The sequence below is a fragment of the Aquarana catesbeiana genome, linkage group LG12 (assembly GCF_042186555.1).
Source record: "Aquarana catesbeiana isolate 2022-GZ linkage group LG12, ASM4218655v1, whole genome shotgun sequence".
Classification (NCBI taxonomy): Eukaryota; Metazoa; Chordata; class Amphibia; order Anura; family Ranidae; genus Aquarana; species Aquarana catesbeiana.
The window spans coordinates 94447429-94468578 of record NC_133335.1 but is presented as its reverse complement, the minus strand read 5'-3'; the positions used below and the strand labels follow the sequence as shown (position 1 = coordinate 94468578).

Here is a 21150-nt window from a genome sequence, read left to right as displayed (position 1 = left end):
AAATCTAATTTAAAACTGCTTGCGGGTTTAATGTAATGTTGGGTCCTGGCAATATGGATGAAAATCAGTGAGACAAACGGCATGGGTACCCCCCAGTCCATTACCAGACCCTTTGGGTCTTGTATGGATATTAAGGGGAACCCCGCACCCAAATTAAAATAAGGAAAGGTGTGGGGCCACCAGACCCTATATACTCTGAACAGCAGTATACAGGCGGTACAAATAAGACAGGGACTGTAGGTTTGTTGTTAAGTAGAATCTGTTTGTAATTTTGAACGGGTACATTTTTATCGTGTTTAGCTCCAGCCAAAAAATCTTTTTTAAGCTTTTTGGAAAACATAGGGAAGGGTTATCACCCCTGTGACATTTGTATTGCTGTCTGTCCTCCTCTTCAGAAGATTTCACCTCACTTTTTGTCCCAATGACAAATGTTTTTTGAAAATTTGGGTTTTTTTGTGGAACAAGGATTGGAAAGCATCAGTGGAAAGGAGAAATGTTTTTCCCATATTAACTCTTACAGGAGAGAATTTCCCTTCCTAGGGATAGATTTCATCTCACTTCCTGCTGTCTCCTTCCGTTTGCAAGTAGGAGTCGTTTGTAAGTTGGATGCTTGAAAGTAGGGGCCTGCCCTATATACTCAGCAGAAATTTGGGCCTTAGGTGTTGTTGTGGCCACAACACTGTAAGCCCTCACAGGGCCCTGCTGTGAAATATTAGATCAAGAATTGTAATTACATGCCCCTGTTGAACAAGGGCAGAAAAATTGGGCCTTTGGTGGTGGTGCTGGTCGCTCTTGGTGGGTGCAGAAATGGGCCCTGCTGTGAAATATTAGATCAAGAATTGTAATTACATGCCCCTGTTGAACAGGGGCTGAAAAATTGGGCCTTAGGCACTGGTGCTGGTGCCACAACACTGCAACCCCTCACAGATACTCTAATTGGAAAGCAGAAACGAGCCCTGCTGCAAAGTATTGCATCAAAAATTGTAATTACACGCCCCTGTTAAACAAGGACTGAAAAATTGGGCCTTAGGCACTGTTGCTGGTGCCACAACACTGCAACCCCTCACAGATACTCTAGTTGGAACGCAGAAATGAGCCCTGCTGCAAAGTATTGCATCATAAATTGTAATTAAACGCCCCTGTTAAACAAGGGCTGAAAAATTGGGCCTTAGGCGCTGGTGCCACAACACTGCAACCCCTCACAGATACTCTAGTTGGAACGCAGAAATGATCCCTGCTGCAAAGCATTGCATCAAAAATTGTAATTACACGCCCCTGTTAAACAAGGACTGAAAAATTGGGCCTTAGGCACTGGTGCTGGTGCCACAACACTGCAACCCCTCACAGATACTCTAGTTGGAATGCAGAAATGAGCCCTGCTGCAAAGTATTGCATCAAAAATTGTAATTACACGCCCCTGTTAAACAAGGGCTGAAAAATTGGCCCTTAGGCACTGGTGGTGGCGCCCAGAACCAAAAATTTTCTTACAAGCTATCAGCGTGATCATTGAGGAGAAAGATGATAATTACTCAGGGATAGTCACTCAGCATCAGCATAGGCAGTCTTTGAAGGGATCTGAGATTTAAAAAAAAATGATTCGTTTACATCAGCATCAGGTGCTTGGTAGCTGGTGGTGATCCAAGACTGATTCATTTTTATGAAGGTCAGTCAATCGACCGAGTCGGTGGACAGACGCACCCTGTGATCGGTTACAAAGCCTCCAGCAGCACTGAATGTGCTTTCCGAAAGAAGGCTGTATGCAGGACAGGCCAGTAGCTCAATTGCATACTGTACAAGCTCTGGCCAGAGATCAATCCTCAAGACCCAGTAACCCAGAGGATTTTCGGTGGGAAAGGTGTCCAAGTCAGATCTTGCCCCTAGGTATTCCTGCACCATGTAAAACAGACGCTGGCGATGGTTGCTGGAACAGATCATACCTTGGGGCTGCAGACCAAAAAATGTTTCATCCTCTGCTCCCTCTGCGATGGCAAGATAAGGTCCGCAATCTTACCCTTGTAACGTGGATCAAGGAGGGTTGCCAGCCAGTACTGGTCCTTCTCCTTGATACCACGAATACGAGGATCCTTACGCAGGCTTTGCAGGATCAGGGAGGCCATGCAGCGTAGGTTTGCTGAGGCATTCGGTCCGGAGTCCTCTGGGTCACTAAGGATGACATGGTCCGCAGCCACCTCATGCCAGCCACGTACAAGTCTATGTGTTTCTTGGGACTGATCCCTTAAAGACTGCTGCTGATGCTGAGTGCCAGGCTCCACCTCCATACTGATACAATCTTCCTCCTCCTCGTCCTCTTCCTGTGTGATCGGCGGGCACGCAGGAACACTGTCTGGATAAAGGGGGCCTTGAGAGCTAAGGAAGTCCTCCTCTTCCTGCCTCTGTTCTGCTTCAAGTGCCCTGTCCATTATTCCACGCAGCGTGTGCACCAACAGGTGGACAAGGGGGACAGTGTCACTGATGCATGCACTGTCACTGCTCACCATCCTCGTGGCCTCCTCAAATGGTGACAGGACAGTGCATGCATCCCTGATCATGGCCCACTGGCATGGGAAAAAAAAAACAAGCTCCCCTGACCCTGTCCTGGTGCCATAGTTGCACGGGTACTCATTGATGGCCCTCTGCTGCATGTGCAGCTGCTGCAGCATGGCCAACGTTGAGTTCCACCTGGTGGGCATGTCACAGATTAGGCGGTTCTTGGGCAGGTTAAACTCCTTTTGGAGGTCCGCCAGCCAAGCACTGGCATTATATGACCGGCGGAAATGCACACAGACTTTCCTGGCCTGCCTCAGGACATCCTGTAAGCCCGGGTACCTGCCCAAGAACTGCTGCACCACCAAGTTAAGGACGTGAGCCAAACAGGGCACATGGGTCATTTGTCCCTGTCGGAGGGCAGAGAGGAGGTTGGTGCCATTGTCGCAAACCACCATTCCTGGCTTAAGTTGGCATGGCATCAACCACCTCTGAACCTGCCCCTGCAGAGCTGACAGAACCTCTGCCCCAGTGTGGCTCCTGTCCCCCAAGCACACCAGCTCAAGCACCGCATGGCATCTTTTGGCCTGCCTACTTGCGTAGCCCCTTGAACGGCTACGGAGCACCGCTGGTTCCGAGGACAAAGCACAGGAAGAGGCCATGGAGGAAGAAGAAGAGGAGGGGGTGGAGGAGAGAGGTGTGTCACAATCATTAGCATTTTGGAGGCATGGTAGCGGAAAAACCTCCAACACTACTGCACCTTGTTCTGCATCCTTCCCAGCTGTCAGCAGAGTCACCCAATGCGCCGTGAAACTTAGGTAACGTCCCTGTCCATGCCTGCTGGACCATGAGTCAGCGGTAATAATATGCACCTTACCGATGACCGCCCTGTCCAGCGGGGCATGGACATTGCCTTCCACATGCCGGTAGAGAGCCGGAATCGCTTTCCGTGAGAAAAAGTGGCGTTTGGGTACCTGCCACTGAGGAACCACACATTCCACAAACTCAGGGGGCAGAGTCTACCAACTCAAAAGGCAGCAGTTGAAGTGCTAGCAATTTTGCCAAGCTAGCATTCAACCGCTGGGCATGTGGATGGCTGGGAGCAAACTTCTTTCGGCGGTGCAGCAGCTGGGGCAGGGAAATTTGCCTGGTACAATCTGATGTTGGTGTACCAAAAGAAGATTGCCCACAAGTACTTGGCTGTGACACACCTAATTCTACACCTTCATTCCTCTCAGTGCAGGTCTCAGAGAGGACTGAAGGTATAGTGGGATTGGAGATCTCAGCTGATGAGGAGCAAGGAGAGGTCCTCTTTGTTCTTTGGTGTGGGTCTTTTAAATACGCTTGCCAACGAACTGCATGGCAGGTCAACATATGTCTGGTCAAGCATGTGGTACCCAAGCGGGAGATGTTTTGGCCACGCGAGATACGCTTGAGACATATGTTGCAAATAGCAGCGGTGCGATCTGATGCGCTCGTCTCAAAAAAGGCCCACACCAAAGAACTTTTTGAATAACGCGCAGAGACTGTAGTGCCCTGCACATGTGGAGCTTTGGGGTGTGATGCAGTCAATGTGCTGTCCTTAGGCTGGCCCCTGGAGGGCATCCTGCCTCGTTGGTGATGTGCCGCCTCCTCCTCCTCCTCCTCCTCCTCCTCTCTCCTATCAGGCACCCACGTTGAGTCAGTGACCTCATCATCCCCTCCCTCCTCATCACTGGAGCAAACCTGGCAGTATGCTGCAGCAGGGGGAGCATGACTGCCAGATTGCAGTCCTTCTTGGGCACCCCCTCTGTCCGTGCTCATGTTACTGCCTTCATCGAGCTCAGTATCATCATCAGAGACTTCCAAACGCTGGGCATCCTCATGGAGCATGTACCCAACACTGTGGTCAAACAGTTTGAGGGACTTCTCAGGAGGACATGGTGGGGCTAGGGAAGGAGTCACTGATGACATTGAGCCGAGGGAAGAGGCCTCTGCTTTGCCAGACAAAGTACCCTGGGCATGGGTGAGAGAGGATGAGGAGGATGAGGACGGCTTGGTCATCCACTCAACCAAGTCTTCCGCATGTTACGGCTAAACACGGCCAGCTGCCGAAAAAAAGGCCAAGCGTGTCCCACGGCCACGTGCTGATGAGGATGCACCGTCTTCATGACCAGCACTAGACACAGAGCCTACTTGGCCTCTCTTATTGGCTTGTGACTGTCTGCCTCTCCTTCTTGGTCTTCCAGACATACTAATGGCCTGTAGCTGCACTAAGCTGGGATATATATATATATATATATATATATATATATATATATATATATGTACTGATACTGCAGCTAGAAAAATCAACTGCCTGCCTGTAGTATGAGAACACCACCAACCTTCTACAGGTAGCTTTAGCTGAACACTGTGCAGAGCTCCCAAAAAACTAACTTGTAGCTTTTTTAGCTGTCTGCGGTAGTGATAGGATCAGGAAAACACCACCAACCTTCTACAGGTAGCTTTAGCTGAACACTGTGCAGAGTTCGCAAAAAAATAACTTGTAGGTTTAGCTGAACACTGTGAGGAGGACGCACCACACTAACTTGTAGTTTTAGCTGAACACTGTGAGCAGGACGCACTGCACTAACTTGTAGCTTTAGATGAACACTGTGCAGAGGTCTCACTACACTAACTTGTAGGTTTAGCTGAACACTGTGAGGTGGACGCACCACACTAACTTGTAGTTTTAGCTGAACACTGTGAGCAGGACGCACTGCACTAACTTGCAGCTTTAGATGAACACCGTGCAGAGGTCTCACTACACTAACTTGTAGGTTTAGCTGAACACTGTGAGGTGGACGCACAGCACTAACTTGTAGTTTTAGCTGAACACTGTGAGGTGGACGCACAGCACTAACTTGTAGTTTTAGCTGAACACAGTGAGCAGGACGCACCGCACTAACTTGTAGTTTTAGCTGAACACTGTGAGGTGGACGCACCGCACTAACTTGTAGTTTTAGCTGAACATTGTGAGGTGGATGCACCGCACTAACTTGTAGTTTTAGCTGAACATTGTGAGGTGGACGCACCGCACTAACTTGTAGTTTTAGCTGAACACTGTGAGCAGGACGCACCCCACTAACTTGTAGTTTTAGCTGAACACTGTGATGGGGACGCATCCCACTAACTTGTAGTTTTAGCTGAACACTGTGAGCAGGACGCACCACACTAACTTGTAGTTTTAGCTGAACACAGTGAGCAGGACGCACCGCACTAACTTGTAGTTTTAGCTGAACACTGTGAGCAGGACGCACCGCACTAACTTGTAGTTTTAACTGAACACTGTGAGCAGGACGCACTGCACTAACTTGTAGCTTTAGATGAACACTGTGCAGAGGTCTCACTACACTAACTTGTAGGTTTAGCTGAACACTGTGAGGTGGACGCACCACACTAACTTGTAGTTTTAGCTGAACACTGTGAGCAGGACGCACTGCACTAACTTGTAGCTTTAGATGAACACTGTACAGAGGTCTCACTACACTAACTTGTAGGTTTAGCTGAACACTGTGAGCAGGACGCACCCCACTAACTTGTAGTTTTAGCTGAACACTGTGAGGTGGACGCACCGCACTAACTTGTAGTTTTAGCTGAACACTGTGAGCAGGACGCACCGCACTAACTTGTAGTTTTAGCTGAACACAGTGAGCAGGATGCACCGCACTAACTTGTAGTTTTAGTTGAACACTGTGAGCAGGACGCACCGCACTAACTTGTAGTTTTAGCTGAACACTGTGAGCAGGATGCACCCCACTAACTTGTAGTTTTAGCTGAACACTCTGAGGTGGACGCACCGCACTAACTTGTAGTTTTAGCTGAACACTGTGAGCAGGACGCACCGCACCAACTTGTAGTTTTAGCTGAACACTGTGAGCAGGACGCACCCCACTAACTTGTAGTTTTAGCTGAACACTGTGAGCAGGACGCACCGCACCAACTTGTAGTTTTAGCTGAACACTGTCAGCAGGATGCTCCCCACTAACTTGTAGTTTTAGCTGAACACTGTGAGCAGGACGCACCGCACTAACTTGTAGTTTTAGCTGAACACTGTGAGCAGGACGCACTGCACAATTTCTTCAGATAGCTGTAAATACTGTTACAAGACAAGCCTGCCTGTCAGTAAGAACATAACAGGAACGGATCTGGCTAAACTGAATACAGTGTATATATATATAAATGCAACACCTGGGATGCATATATATACACAATACACTGTAAGTGCAGCTAACTGACTGACTGTTCTGCCTAATCTATCTAACTTAAATCAAATGACACTGTCTGTCTCTCTCTCTCTCTCTATCTATGAACGCCGGAACACACACTACACAGGGCCGCCGTGCAGGCGGCCTTATATAGTGTGGGGCATGTACTAAATCCCCTGAGCCATAATTGGCCAAAGCCTCCTTGGCTTTGGCCAATTACGGCTCTCTGTTCAGACGGCGCTGTGATTGGCCAAGCATGCGGGTCATAGTGCATGCTTGGCCAATCATCAACCAGCAATGCACTGCGATGCCGCAGTGAATTATGGGCCATGACGCGCCACACGAATTTGGCGCGAACGGCCCATAACGTTCGGAATTCGGCGAACAGGCAAACAGACTATGTTCGAGTCAAACATGGGTTCGACTCGAACACGAAGCTCATCCCTAGTGAGGACACTTATTTGTAAAGTTTTACATAACTATACATGCAAAACAGGCCAACCTGAAGTGATCTAGCAAGACTTACTTTTCTGACTAAAGTTGCACGTGAAATAAGAGATTTTACATCATGGCCTAGCAGAGTTTTCAGAACAATTTGATCTTTATGAAGCATCTGCAAAGTTTTGGTATTATTTGTTTTTTTTTTTTGTTCAGTGACATGGTAGCATGAAAACACAGTGGAAGTGGTCATTGTGGTTCAAGCTAAATGTGTAAACTTTTTGTCAGAAGTGGGATTTGAAACCACACCTCCATTTAGAGACCAGAACACAAACACAATGTGAAGAAACATCTCTTGAGTCCGATGCCTAAGACCACTCGGCAATCTTGACAAGACGTTTTTAAGGTTTCTGGTTGCCTCTAGAAATATCATCTACTCGTGGTACTCTGTTGATCTATTACCATTGTCAAGGAGCTGTATTAACACTCTGCACCTAGGCCCTTTTGCAAATGCACTTCTTAAAGCATGATCTTGGCACCAAGTCAAACTTTTCAGATCCTTTCTACCAAATCTGCTTGAGCAAAGCAAGTAGAAGAAGATGTCCCAGGTGATCTTCAAGTGTTTGGCTGATCCGCACACCACAAACGAAAATGGTGGCCCTGCGGCAGACTGTGTGGCCTAATGCATAAGGTGTCTGACTTCAGATCAGAAGATTGGAGGTTTGAGTCCCATTGTGGTTGTTTTCTTTGCTGCTTTCCAGTTCCTGTGACCTTTACTTGCAAATTCTTGCTCCGTTTAACTTAAAGCGCAACTTTACCCATAACAACTTGCTTCTCGCTGAAGGCTGCTATTTTGCTGAAGCCCAGAGCCCCCAAACAGCAGTAAATCATAAAGTGGAGCTAAACCAATTGATTTAACAGTTTCAAAAAACAGTTAGAATCCTGAAATCCCGGGATTGATAACTGTCACATTTGCTTGTGTTCTCAACCAAACTGTCAAACCATCAAATGGCTGGTGTCACAACTGATCACATGTGCAGCACCATGGCCGTTGCAGTTTAAACAGAAGCAGCTTCATTGGCTGTAAAGGATAGGAGGGTTTAATTGAGCTTTAAGGCTGTCAATAGATGAGCCTCTCCAAACTCAGCAGTGCCCAAATATGCGTAAAATGGGAGAGCAATGTGCAGAGCAGGGTGAAACAGTGTATTACTGGATTTTCAAGTGTAAGGACACTTATTTGTAAAGTTTTACATAACTATACATGCAAAACAGTCCAACCTGAAGTGATCTAGCAAGACTTACTTTTCTGACTAAAGTTGCACGTGAAATAAGAGATTTTACATCATGGCTTAGCAGAGTTTTCAGAACAATTTGATCTTTATGAAGCATCTGCAAAGTTTTGGAATTATTTGTTTTTTTTTTTTTGTTCAGTGACATGGTAGCATGAAAACACAGTGGAAGTGGTCTTAGCTAAATGTGTAAACTTTTTGTCAGAAGTAGGGATGAGCCGAACACCCCCCGGTTCGGTTTGCACCAGAACCTGCGAACGGACCGAAAATTTGCATGAACGTTAGAACCCCATTGACGTCTATGGGACTCGAATGTTCGAAATCAAAAGTGCTCATTTTAAAGGCTAATTTGCATGGTATTGTCCTAAAAAGGGTTTGGGGACCCGGGTCCTGCCCCAGGGGACATGTATCAATGCAAAAAAAACTTTTAAAAACGGCCGTTTTTTCGGGAGCAGTGATTTTAATGATGTTTAAAGTTAAAAAAAAAAAAAAAGTTAAATATTCCTTTAAATATCGTACCTGGGGTGTCTATAGTATGCCTGTAAAGTGGCACGTGTTTCCCGTGTTTAGAACAGTCCCTGCACAAAATGTCATTTTTAAAGGAAAAAACTCATTTAAAACTGCTTGCGGGTTTAATGTAATGTCGGGTCCTGGCAATATGGATGAAAATCAGTGAGACAAACGGTATGGCCAGTCCATTACCAGGCCCTTTGGGTCTTGTATGGATATTAAGGGGAACCCCGCACCCAAATAAAAATAAGGAAAGGTGTGGGTCCACCAGGCCCTATATACTCTGAACAGCAGTACACAGGCGGTGCAAACAAGACAGGGACTGTAGGTTTGTTGTTAAGTAGAATCTGTTTGTAATTTTGAACGGGTACATTTTTATCGTGTTTAGCTCCAGCCAAAAAATCTTTTTTAAGCTTTTTGGAAAACATAGGGAAGGGTTATCACCCCTGTGACATTTGTTTTGCTGTCTGTCCTCCTCTTCAGAAGATTTCACCTCACTTTTTGTCCCAATGACAAATGTTTTTTGAAAATTTGGGGTTTTTTGTGGAACAAGGATTGGAAAGCATCAGTGGAAAGGAGAAATGTTTTTCCCATATTAACTCTTACAGGAGAGAATTTCCCTTCCTAGGGGTAGATTTCATCTCACTTCCTGTTGTCTCCTTCCGTTTGCAAGTAGGAGTCGTTTGTAAGTTGGATGTTAGAAAGTAGGGGCCTGCCCTATATACTCAGCAGAAATTTGGGCCTTAGGTGTTGTTGTGGCCACAACACTGTAAGCCCTCACAGGGCCCTGCTGTGAGATATTAGATCAAGAATTGTAATTACATGCCCCTGTTGAACAGGGGCTGAAAAATTAGGCCTTAGGCACTGGTGCTGGTGCCACAACACTGCAGCCCCTCACAGACACTCTAGTTGGAACGCAGGAACGAGCCCCGCTGCAAAGTATTCCATCAAAAATTGTAATTACACGCCCCTGTTAAACAGGGGCTGAAAAATTGGGCCTTAGGCACTGGTGCTGGTGCCACAACACTGCAACCCCTCACAGATACTCTAGTTGGAACGCAGAAATGAGCCCTGCTGCAAAGTATTGCATCAAAAATTGTAATTACATGCCCCTGTTAAACAAGGGCTGAAAAATTGGGCCTTGGGCACTGGTGCCACAACACTGCAACCCCTCACAGATACTCTAGTTGGAACACAGAAATGAGCCCTGCTGCAAAGTATTGCATAAAAAATTGTAATTACACGCCCCTGTTAAACAAGGGCTGAAAAATTGGACCTTAGGCACTGGTGCTGGTGCCACAACACTGCAACCCCTCATAGATACTCTAGTTGGAATGCAGAAATGAGCCCTGCTGCAAAGTATTGCATCAAAAATTGTAATTACACGCCCCTGATAAACAAGGGCTGAAAAATTGGGCCTTAGGCACTGGTGGAGGCGCACAGAACCAAAAATGTTCTTACAAGCTATCAGCGTGATCATAGAGGAGGAAGAGGATAATTACTCAGGGATAGTCATTCAGCATCAGCATAGGCAGTTTTTGAAGGGATCTGAGATTTCAAAAAAAATGATTCGGTTACATCAGCATCAGGTGCTTGGTAGCTGGTGGTGATCCACGACTGATTCATTTTTATGAAGGTCAGTCAATCGACCGAGTCGGTGGACAGACGCACCCTGTGATCGGTTACAAAGCCTCCAGCAGCACTGAATGTGCGTTCCGTAAGAACGCTGGATGCAGGACAGGCCAGTAGCTCAATTGCATACTGTGCAAGCTCTGGCCAGTGATCCATCCTCAAGACCCAGTAACCCAGAGGATTTTCGGTGGGAAAGGTGTCCAAGTCAGATCTTGCCCCTAAGTATTCCTGCACCATGTAAAACAGACGCTGGCGATGGTTGCTGGAACCGATCATACCTTGGGGCTGCGGACCAAAAAATTGTCTGAATGCATCGGTCAGACAGCCACCTTCTCCACCGCTCCTTCTTTGACTGACCGAAGCCTCAGCAACACGTTGTCCAGAAACAGGAGTTTGTAACCTCCCAGTCTCTGGGAACGCATTGCACAGACCTTTCTGCAAGGCCTCCCGAACATGTTTCATCCTCTGCTCCCTCTGCGATGGCAAGATAAGGTCCGCAACCTTACCCTTGTAACGTGGATCAAGGAGGGTTGCCAGCCAGTATTAGTCCTTCTCCTTGATACTACGAATACGAGGATCCTTACGCAGGCTTTGCAGGATCAGGGAGGCCATGCAGCGTAGGTTTGCTGAGGCATTCGGTCCGGAGTCCTCTGGGTCACTAAGGACGACATGGTCCGCAGCCACCTCCTCCCAGCCACGTACAAGTCCATGTGTTTCTTGGGACTGATCCCTTAAAGACTGCTGCTGATGCTGAGTGCCAGGCTCCACCTCCATACTGACACAATCTTCCTCCTCCTCCTCCTCCTCCTCCTCCTCGTCCTCTTCCTGTGTGATCGGCGGGCACACAGGAACACTGACTGGATAAAGGGGGCCTTGAGAGCTAAGGAAGTCCTCCTCTTCCTGCCTCTGTTCTGCTTCAAGTGCTCTGTCCATTATTCCACGCAGCGTGTGCTCCAACAGGTGGACAAGGGGGACAGTGTCACTGATGCATGCACTGTCACTGCTCACCATCCTCGTGGCCTCCTCAAATGGTGACAGGACAGTGCATGCATCCCTGATCATGGACCACTGGTGTGGGGAAAAAAAAAACGAGCTCCCCTGACCCTGTCCTGGTGCCATAGTAGCAGCCGCTGCAGCATGGCCAACGTTGAGTTCCACCTGGTGGGCATGTCACAGATTAGGCGGTTCTTGGGCAGGTTAAACTCCTTTTGGAGGTCCGCCAGCCGAGCACTGGCATCATATGACCAGCGGAAATGCACACAGACTTGTCTGGCCTGCCTCAGGACATCCTGTAAGCCCGGGTACCTGCCCAAGAACCGCTGCACCACCAAGTTAAGGACGTGAGCCAAACAGGGCACATGGGTCATTTGTCCCTGTCGGAGGGCAGAGAGGAGGTTGGTGTCATTGTCGCAAACCACCATTCCTGGCTTAAGTTGGAGTGGCGTCAACCACCTCTGAACCTGCCCCTGCAGAGCTGACAGAACATCTGCCCCAGTGTGGCTCCTGTCCCCCAAGCACACCAGCTCAAGCATCGCATGGCATCTTTTGGCCTGCGTACTTGCGTAGCCCCTTGAACGGCTACGGAGCACCGCTGGTTCCGAGGACAAAGCACAGGAAGAGGCCATGGAGGAAGAAGAAGAGGAGGGGGTGGAGGAGAGAGGTGTGTCACAATCATTAGCATTTTGGAGGCATGGTGGCAGAACAACCTCCAACACTACTGCACCTTGTCCTGCATCCTTCCCAGCTGCCAGCAGAGTCACCCAATGCGCCGTGAAACTTAGGTAACTTTTTCTCACGGAAGGCGATTCCGGCTCTCTACCGGCATGTGGAAGGCAATGTCCATGCCTGCTGGACCATGAGTCAGCAGTAATATGCACCTTACCGCTGACTGCCCTGTCCAGCGAGGCATGGACATTGCCTTCCACATGCTGGTAGAGAGCCGGAATCGCCTTCCGTGAGAAAAAGTGGTGTTTGGGTACCTGCCACTGAGGAACCGCACATTCCACAAACTCACGGAAGGGGGCAGAGTCTACCAACTCAAAAGGCAGCAGTTGAAGTGCTAGCAATTTTGCCAAGCTAGCATTCAACCGCTGGGCATGTGGATGGCTGGGAGCAGACTTCTTTCGGCGGTGCAGCAGCTGGGGCAGGGAAATTTGCCTGGTACAATCTGACGTCGGTGTACCAAAAGCAGATTGCCCACAAGTACTTGGCTGTGACACACCTAATTCTACACCTTCATTCCTCTCAGTGCAGGTCTCAGAGAGGACTGAAGGTATAGTGGGGTTGGAGAGCTCAGCTGATGAGGAGCAAGAAGAGGTCCTCTTTGTTCTTTGGTGTGGGTCTTTTAAATACGCTTGCCAACGAACTGCATGGCAGGTCAACATATGTCTGGTCAAGCATGTGGTACCCAAGTGGGAGATGTTTTGGTCACACGAGATACGCTTGAGACATATGTTGCAAATAGCAGCGGTGCGATCTGATGCGCTCGTCTCAAAAAAGGCCCACACCAAAGAACTTTTTGAATAACGCGCAGAGACTGCAGCGCCCTGCACATGTGGAGCTTTGGGGTGTGATGCACTCAATGTGCTGCCCTTAGGCTGGCCCCTGGAGGGCATCCTGCCTCGTTGGTGATGTGCCGCCTCCTCCTCCTCTCTCCTATCAGGCACCCACGTTGAGTCAGTGACCTCATCATCCCCTCCCTCCTCATCACTGGAGCAAACCTGGCAGTATGCTGCAGCAGGGGGAGCATGACTGCCAGATTGCTGTCCTTCTTGGTCACCCCCTCTGTCCGTGCTCATGTTACTGCCTTCATCGAGCTCAGTATCATCATCAGAGCTTTCCAAATGCTGGGCATCCTCCTGGAGCATGTACCCAACACTGTGGTCAAACAGTTCGAGGGACTCCTCAGGAGGACATGGTGGGGCTAGGGAAGGAGTCACTGATGACATTGAGCCGAGGGAAGAGGCCGCTGCTTTGCCAGACAAAGTACCCTGGGCATGGGTGAGCGAGGATGAGGAGGATGAGGACGGCCTGGTCATCCACTCGACCAAGTCTTCCGCATGTTGCAGCTCAACACGGCCAGCTGCCAAAAAAAAGGCCAAGCGTGTCCCACAGCCACGTGCTGATGAGGATGCACCGTCTCCATGACCAGCACTAGACACAGAGCCTGCTTGGCCTCTCTTATTGGCTTGTGACTGTCTGCCTCTCCTTCTTGGCCTTCCAGACATACTAATGGCCTGTAGCTGCACTAAGCTGGGATATATATATATATATATATATATATATATATATATATATATATATACTGATACTGCAGCTAGCAAAATCAACTGCCTGCCTGTAGTATGAGAACACCACCAACCTTCTACAGGTAGCTTTAGCTGAACACTGTGCAGAGCTCGCAAAAAAATAACTTGTAGCTTTTTTAGCTGCCTGCGGTAGTGATAGGGTCAGGAAAACACCACCAACCTTCTACAGGTAGCTTTAGCTGAACACAGTGCAGAGTTCGCAAAAAAATAACTTTTAGGTTTAGCTGAACACCGTGAGGAGGACGCACCACACTAACTTGTAGTTTTAGCTGAACACTGTGAGCAGGACGCACTGCACTAAATTGTAGCTTTAGATGAACACTGTGCAGAGGTCTCACTACACTAACTTGTAGGTTTAGCTGAACACTGTGAGGTGTACGCACCACACTAACTTGTAGTTTTAGCTGAACACTGTGAGCAGGACACACTGCAATAACTTGTAGCTTTAGATGAACACTGTGCAGAGGTCTCACTACACTAACTTGTAGGTTTAGCTGAACACTGTGAAGTGGACGCACCACACTAACTTGTAGTTTTAGCTAAACACTGTGAGGTGGACGCACAGCACTAACTTGTAGTTTTAGCTGAACACTGTGAGGTGGACGCACAGCACTAACTTGTAGTTTTAGCTGAACACAGTGAGCAGGACGCACCGCACTAACTTGTAGTTTTAGCTGAACACTGTGAGGTGGACGCACCGCACTAACTTGTAGTTTTAGCTGAACACTATGAGCAGGACGCACCCCACTAACTTGTAGTTTCAGCTGAACACTGTGAGGTGGACGCACCGCACTAACTTGTAGTTTTAGCTGAACACTGTGAGCAGGACGCACTCCACTAACTTGTAGTTTTAGCTGAACACTGTGAGCAGGATGCACCGCACTAACTTGTAGTTTTAGCTGAACACTGTGAGGTGGATGCACCGCACTAATTTGTAGTTTTAGCTGAACACTGTGAGGTGGACGCACAGCACTAACTTGTAGTTTTAGCTGAACACAGTGAGCAGGACGCACCGCACTAACTTGTAGTTTTAGCTGAACACTGTGAGGTGGACGCACCGCACTAACTTGTAGTTTTAGCTGAACACTATGAGCAGGACGCACCCCACTAACTTGTAGTTTTAGCTGAACACTGTGAGGTGGACGCACCGCACTAACTTGTAGTTTTAGCTGAACACTGTGAGCAGGACGCACCCCACTAACTTGTAGTTTTAGCTGAACACTGTGAGCAGGATGCACCGCACTAACTTGTAGTTTTAGCTGAACACTGTGAGGTGGATGCACCGCACTAATTTGTAGTTTTAGCTGAACACTGTGAGCAGGACGCACCCCACTAACTTGTAGCTTTAGCTGAACACTGTGAGCAGGACGCACCGCACTAACTTGTAGTTTTAGCTGAACACAGGGAGCAGAACGCACCGCACTAACTTGTAGTTTTAGCTGAACACTGTGAGCAGGACGCACCACACTAACTTGTAGTTTTAGCTGAACACTGTGAGCAGGACACACCCCACTAACTTGTAGTTTTAGCTGAACACTATGAGGTGGACGCACCGCACTAACCTGTAGTTTTAGCTGAACACTGTGAGCAGGACGCACCCCACTAACTTGTAGTTTTAGCTGAACACTGTGAGCAGGACGCACTGCACTAGCTTGTAGCTTTAGATGAACACTGTGCAGAGGTCTCACTACACTAACTTATAGGTTTAGCTGAACACTGTGAGGTGGACGCACCACACTAACTTGTAGATTTAGCTGAACACTGTGAGCAGGATGTACTGCACTAACTTGTAGCTTTAGAAGAACACTGTGCAGAGGTCTCACTACACTAACTTGTAGGTTTAGCTGAACACTGCGAGCAGGACGCACCCCACTAACTTGTAGTTTTAGCTGAACACTGTGAGGTGGACGCACCGCAGTAACTTGTAGTTTTAGCTGAACACTGTGAGCAGGACGCACCCCACTAACTTGTAGTTTTAGCTGAACACTGAGCAGGATGCACCGCACTAACTTGTAGTTTTAGCTGAACACAGTGAGCAGGACGCACCGCACTAACTTGTAGTTTTAGCTGAACACTGTGAGCAGGACACACCCCACTAACTTGTAGTTTTAGCTGAACACTGTGAGGTGGACGCACCGCACTAACTTGTAGTTTTAGCTGAATACTGTGAGCAGGACACACCCCACTAACTTGTAGTTTTAGCTGAACACTGTGAGCCGGACGCACCACACTAACTTGTAGTTTTAGCTGAACACTGTGAGCAGGACGCACTGCACTAACTGTAAATAGTCTAGCTGCCTGACTGTGGTACTAATAGGATCAAAAGAACACCAGCAATTTTCTTCAGGTAGCTGTAAATACTGTAACAAGACAAGCCTGCCTGTCAGTAAGAAGATTACAGGAACGGATCTAGCTAAACTGAATACAGTGTATATATATATATATATATATATATATATATATATATATATGCAACACCTGGGATGCATATATATACACAATACACTGTAAGTGCAGCTAACTGACTGACTGTTCTACCTAATCTATCTAACTTAAATCAAATGACACTGTCTGTCTCTCTCTCTCTATCTATGAACGCCGGAACACACACTACACAGGGCCGCCGTGCAGACGGCCTTATATAGTGTGGGGCATGTACTAAATCCCCTGAGCCATAATTGGCCAAAGCCTCCTTGGCTTTGGCCAATTACGGCTCTCTGTTCAGATGGCGCTGTGAATGGCCAAGCATGCGGGTCATAGTGCATGCTTGGCCAATCACCAGCCAGCAATGCACTGCAATGCCGCAGTGAATTATGGGCCGTGACGTGCCACACGGATTTGGCGCGAACGGCCCATAACGTTCGGAATTCGGCGAACGGGCAAACAGACGATGTTCGAGTCGAACATAGGTTTGACTCGAACACGAAGCTCATCCCTAGTAAGGACACTTATTTGTAAAGTTTTACATAACTATACATGCAAAACAGGCCAACCTGAAGTGATCTAGCAAGACTTACTTTTCTGACTAAAGTTGCACGTGAAATAAGAACTGGTGGGGTCAACCTGCGCTAGTGAGCAATACGTGAAAATAATATATAATGTGTATTCACAAAGATTGCAGCAGCAAAAAACTTCAAATATCCATGAAGTGTATAGACATACAAAATAAAACTTAATTGCGCTAGCAGTGATAATATAATTGAAAAGTGTTTAGGAAACACGATATATGCATGTAAATCCCAATCAAAAAAATAACAATAAGTGCATAAACCTTATAACAAAAAAATAGTTATGTGCTAAAAATCGATAATCAGGCATCAACACCACCTATAATTTGTCCATAGAAGAATAATTCCAATAAAAATAAAAGTCCGTTTGATTTGTCTAGTCACCAAGCCATAAGGACTAATAGATCGAAGTAATTTCTATCAATGCACGTCCGATAGAAATTACTTCGATCTATTAGTCCTTATGGCTTGGTGACTAGACAAATCAAACGGACTTTTATTTTTATTGGAATTATTCTTCTATGGACAAATTATAGGTGGTGTTGATGCCCGATTATCGATTTTTAGCACATAACTATTTTTTTGTTATAAGGTTTATGCACTTATTGTTATTTTTTGATTGGGATTTACATGCATATATCGTGTTTCCTAAACACTTTTCAATTATATTATCACTGCTAGCGCAATTAAGTTTTATTTTGTACGTGAAATAAGAGATTTTACATTATGGCCTAGCAGAGTTTTCAGAACAATTTGATCTTAATGAAGGATCTGCAAAGTTTTGGGATAATTTGTTTTTGTTTTTTTGTCAGTGACATGGTAGCATGAAAACAAAGTGGAAGTGGTCATTCTAGTTCAAGCTAAATGTGTAAACTTTTTGTCAGAAGTGGGATTTGAACCCACGCCTCCATTTGAAGACCAGAACACCCACACAATGTGAAAAAATATTTCTTGAGTCCGGCGCCTTAGACCACTCGGCCATCCTGACAAGACCTTTCAGTGTTTTCAGTTGCCTCTAGAAATATCTACTCGTGGTACTCTGTTGGTCTATTACCACTGTCAAGGAGCTGTATTAACGCTCTGCACTTAGGCCCTTTTGCAAATGCACTTCATAAAGCATGACCTTGGCACCAAGTCAAACTTTTCAGATCCTTTCTACCAAATCTGCTTGAGCAAAGCAAGTAGAAGAAGATGTCCCAGGTGATCTTCAAGTATTTGGCTGATCCGCACACCGCAAACAAAAATGGTGGTCCTGCGGCACACTTCGTGGCCTAATGGATAAGGCGTCTGACTTCGGAATAAAAAAGTGAGGGTTCAAGTCCCTTTGTGGTCATTTTCTATGCTGCTTTCCAGTTCCTGTGACCCTTACTTGCAAATTCTTGTTCCTTTTAAATTAAATTGCAACTTTACCCATAACAACTTGCTTCTTGCTAAAGGCTGCTATTTTGCTGAAGCCCAGAGCCCCCAAACAGCAGTAAATCATAAAGTGGAGCACAGTGGAAGTGGTCATTCTAGTTCAAGCTATATGTGTAAACTATTTGTCAGAAGTGGGATTTGAACCCACACCTCCATTTGGAGACCAGAACACCCACACAATGTGAAGAAATAGCTCTTGAGTCTGGCACCTTAGACCACTCGGCCATCCTGACAAGACTTTTAGATGGTTTTGGTTGCCTCTAGAAATATCCTCTACTCATGGTACTCTTTTGATCTATTACCACTGTCAAGGAGCTGTATTAACACTCTGTACCTAGGCCCTTTTGCAAATGCACTTCATAAAGCATGACCTTGGCACCAAGTCAAACTTTTCAGATCCTTTCTACCAAATCTGCTTGAGCAAAGCAAGTAGAAGAAGATGTCCCAGGTGATCTTCAAGTGTTTGGCTGATCTGCACACCACAAAACAAAAATAGTGGCCTGTGGCATGCTGTGTGGCCTAATGGATAAAACGTCTGACTTCGGATCTAGAAGATTGAGGGCTCGAGTCCCTTCGTGGTTGTTTTCTATGCTGCTTTCCAGAAAAAGAAGTCTCTGACAGAGAGTAGTACTAAGCAGAGGGTGTGCCACATCCCAAAAATCCAAAAAGACCAAAACATTCCCCTAGGGTGGGACTTTTGAGGCACTACCATCAATGATGCAATGTAAGTAAAAAATATATAATTTTATTACAAAATTCAAAAGTACAACAAAAAATATATACAAAAATACAAATCAAACACAAACAATATATACAATGGGATACATCAAAAAGCAAGGACATGTAACTTGGACACAACTGCATCACATTGAGAGGAAAACCAAAAGTGGAAATGTAATAAGTCTCACTGAACCGACGCGTTTCGGGGAATCCTTCATCAGGGTTCATTAAGTGAGAGTTACCATCCTATGCTGCTTTCCAGTTCCTGTGACCTTTACTTGCAAATTCTTGCTCCTTTTAAATTAAATCGCAACTTTACCCATAACAACTTGCTTCTTGCTAAAGGCTGCTATTTTGCTGAAGCCCAGAGCCCCCAAACAGCAGTAAATCATAAAGTGGAGCTAAACCAATTGATTTAACAGTTTCAAAAAACAGTTAGAATCCTGAAATCCCAGGATTGATAACTGTCACCTTTGCTTGTGTTCTCAACCAAACTGTCAAACCATCAAATGGCTGGTGTCATAACTGATCACATGTGCAGCACCATGGCCGTTGCAGTTTAAAAACAGAAGCAGCTTCATTGGCTGTAAAGGATAGGAGGGTTTAATTGAGCTTTAAGGCTGTCAATAGATGAGCCTCTCCAAACTCAGCAGTGCCCAAATATGCGTAAAATGGGAGAGCAACTGAGTATGTGCAGAGCAGGGTGAAACAGTATATTACTGGATTTTCAAGTGTATGGACACTTATTTGTAATGTTTTACATAACTATACATGCAAGAATTTGATCTTTATGAAGGATCTGCAAAGTTTTGGGATTATTTGTTTTTGTTTTTTTGTCAGTGACATGGTAGCATGAAAACACAGTGGAAGTGGTCATTCTAGTTCAAGCTAAATGTACAAACATTTTGTCGGAAGGGGGATTTGAACCCACACCTCCATTTGGAGACCTGAAAACCCACACAATGTGAAGAAACATTTCTTGTGTTTGGCACCTTAGACCACTCGGCCATCCCAACAAGACCTTGTGATGTTTTTGGTTGCCTCTAGAAATATCATCTACTCGTGGTACTTTGTTGATCTATTACCACTGTCAAGGAGCTGTATTAACACTCTGCACCTAGGCCCTTTTGCAAATGCACTTCATAAAGCATGACCTTGGCACCAATTCAAACTTTTCAGATCCTTTCTACCAAATCTGCTTGAGCAAAACAAGTAGAAGAAGATGTCCCAGGTGATCTTCAAGTGTTTGGCTGATCCGCACACCACAAAATAAAAATAGGGGCCCTCTGGCAGTCTGTGTGGCCTAATGGATAAGGCTTCTGACTTCGGATCAGAAGATTGAGGGTTCGAGTCCCTTCATGGTCGTTTTCTATGCTGCTTTCCAATTCCTGTGACCTTTACTTGCAAATTCTTGCTCCGTTTAACTTAAAGCACAACTTTACCCATAACAACTTGCTTCTCGCTGAAGGCTGCTATTTTGCTGAAGCCCAGAGCCCCCAAACAGCAGTAAATCATAAAGTGGAGCTAAACCAATTGATTTAACAGTTTCAAAAAACAGTTAGAATCCTGAAATCCCGGGATTGACAACTGTCACATTTGCTTGTGTTCTCAACCAAACTGTCAAACCATCAAATGGCTGGTGTCATAACTGATCACATGTGCAGCACCATGGCCGTTGCAGTTTAAAAACAGAAGCAGCTTCATTGGCTGTAAAGGATAGGAGGGTTTAATTGAGCTTTAAGGCTGTCAATAGATGAGCCTCATCAAACTCAGCAGTGCCCAAATATGCGTAAAATGGGAGAGCAACTGAGTATGTGCAGAGCAGGATGAAACAGTGTATTACTGGATTTTCAAGTGTATGGACACTTATTTGTAATGTTTTACATAACTATACATGCAAAACAGGCCAATCTGAAGAGATCTAGCAAGACTTATTTTTCTGACTAAAGTTGCACGTGAAATAAGAGATTTCACAGCATGGCCTAGCAGAGTTTTCAGAAGAATTTGATCTTTCTGAAGGATCTGCAAAGTTTTGGGATTATTTGTTTTTGTTTTTTTGTCAGTGACATGAAAACACAGTGGAAGTGGTCATTCTAGTTCAAGGTAAATGTGTAAA

At 46.2% G+C, this 21150-nt stretch overlaps 3 non-coding genes across 3 annotated transcripts; 1 reads left to right on the top strand and 2 right to left on the bottom strand.

Moving 5' to 3' along the window:
• Window positions 1–17776: 17776 nt before the first annotated feature.
• TRNAL-CAA (transfer RNA leucine (anticodon CAA)) lies at window positions 17777–17886 on the bottom strand. The gene is made up of 2 exons: window positions 17849–17886; window positions 17777–17822 (listed from the first exon to the last, which is right to left on the bottom strand). It is a non-coding gene; the product is annotated as a tRNA-Leu (tRNA).
• A 551-nt stretch (window positions 17887–18437) lies between these two features.
• On the bottom strand, window positions 18438–18547 carry TRNAL-CAA (transfer RNA leucine (anticodon CAA)). Its single transcript has 2 exons — window positions 18510–18547; window positions 18438–18483 (listed from the first exon to the last, which is right to left on the bottom strand). It is a non-coding gene; the product is annotated as a tRNA-Leu (tRNA).
• A 1779-nt stretch (window positions 18548–20326) lies between these two features.
• On the top strand, window positions 20327–20399 carry TRNAR-UCG (transfer RNA arginine (anticodon UCG)). The gene has a single exon. It is a non-coding gene; the product is annotated as a tRNA-Arg (tRNA).
• Window positions 20400–21150: the final 751 nt, after the last annotated feature.